The sequence below is a fragment of the Aplysia californica genome, unplaced genomic scaffold, assembly GCF_000002075.1.
Source record: "Aplysia californica isolate F4 #8 unplaced genomic scaffold, AplCal3.0 scaffold00737, whole genome shotgun sequence".
Lineage (NCBI taxonomy): Eukaryota > Metazoa > Mollusca > Gastropoda > Aplysiida > Aplysiidae > Aplysia > Aplysia californica.
The window spans coordinates 41,944-43,499 of NW_004798007.1; positions in this window are offsets into that span (position 1 = coordinate 41,944).

Here is a 1,556-nt window from a genome sequence, read left to right on the forward strand (position 1 = left end):
GGTGTTCTTTTCATGTGTATTTTATTTTGCTTTCTGTTTGGTTTGAAGTTGGCTTTTGATTTGGTTTAGGTGTTTAAATGTGTTTGTCAATGTTTTGTTTGTTTGTTTGTTTGTTTGTTTGTTTGTTTGTTTGTTTTCTGTTGGTGTTGTTGTTGGTGGTAGTCGTGTATTTTCTGTTTTTCTCTTTTAAAGTAAAATGCACTTTCTTGCCCTGGTTTACTTTCACCATAACTCAATGAAAATGGAAACAATGGACAACGGAGCTAAAAATGTTTCCTCCCTAAACAAATGATTTATTCCAACGATGGGAAGATGGTATATTAATGTTATGCAGCTCCAGTTACTTTCTCTACCCAGTGGGGGGGCTCTCGTGGCCTAGAGGTTAAGGTGTTGGCCTCTCATTCAAAGGTCCCGGGTTCGAATCCGGGTAGCGACCAAAAAATTTTCTTCTCTAAAATTGTCTCCTTTCACCTCCTTTCCAGCTCTCCAGCAATGTTCTGTTGTCTGATTTCGTCTCCACTGTCTGCCCCCACCCCCTCACCTCCTTTGCCCTTGCAGCCTTTCTACTGTTACTCCTTGGCTCCTTCTTACTGCTGTCTTTCAGCCGCTCCCCTGATCTTATGGTATGAAAGATCTACACCTAGCCTTCTCGAACAAGCGCGAAAAATCATGGAGGTCCCGTGTGCAAATTGCGCACGTCAAAGATCCCTTGGTGGTCTGAAATCGATTAGAGTAGGCTTCGGCCGCCAACCGGGCAAAATTCAAAATTTCGTACTAACTAAAAATGTTTAACGTGTCCCGCGCGCTCACATTATGACCGTATGCAGTTGCGAGCGCCGTAAAACACTTACCCAATAATTTATTTTTTTAAATTTAACTTTAACGAGATGAAGCGTTGTCAGTTCTTTCTTTTTTTTTTATTTAATTACGTTTTTAAATATATTCATTATAAAATTTAAATATCCATTTTGTCATTTGAATGCGAAGCAAAATTATGCTCGTTTATCGCCCGCATGCATATTATTTTTTTCTCTGTGAACTTGTCATATCTGCTTAAACGTAATGGGTTGACGGAAAATTAATGAACAGAGCACGTCTGCATTTCTTTCCCAGCTGTTTGTGCAACTTCAGAGCAAACACGATAACCGTGGGTAAATTAAATTTGAAAACAAAGGGCAACAGGATTGGGTCAAAAAACGCCACAATTAGATCGAGGTTCGCAACATCTGAGACGCTCTGGACAGATAGGAATGTGAATTTTCATGACAAACTTGAAATGTCTGTCGAATCCCATTAGGCTTTGCATTTGTAGAGGGTCTGTCGTATTAATCGCACTTGTTTCCTTCTCTCTCTCTCTGTCTCTCTCTGCCTGTCTGTCTGTCGGTATCTCTCTCTCTTTCTCTCTGTCTCTCTCCGTCTGTCTGTTTCTCTCTCTCTGTCTCTCTATCTGTCTGTTTGTCTGTCGGTCTCTCTCTCGCTTTCTCTCTGTCTGTCTGTCTGTCTGTCTGTCTGTCTGTCTGTCTGTCTGTCTGTCTGTGGGTCTGTCTGTCTGTCTG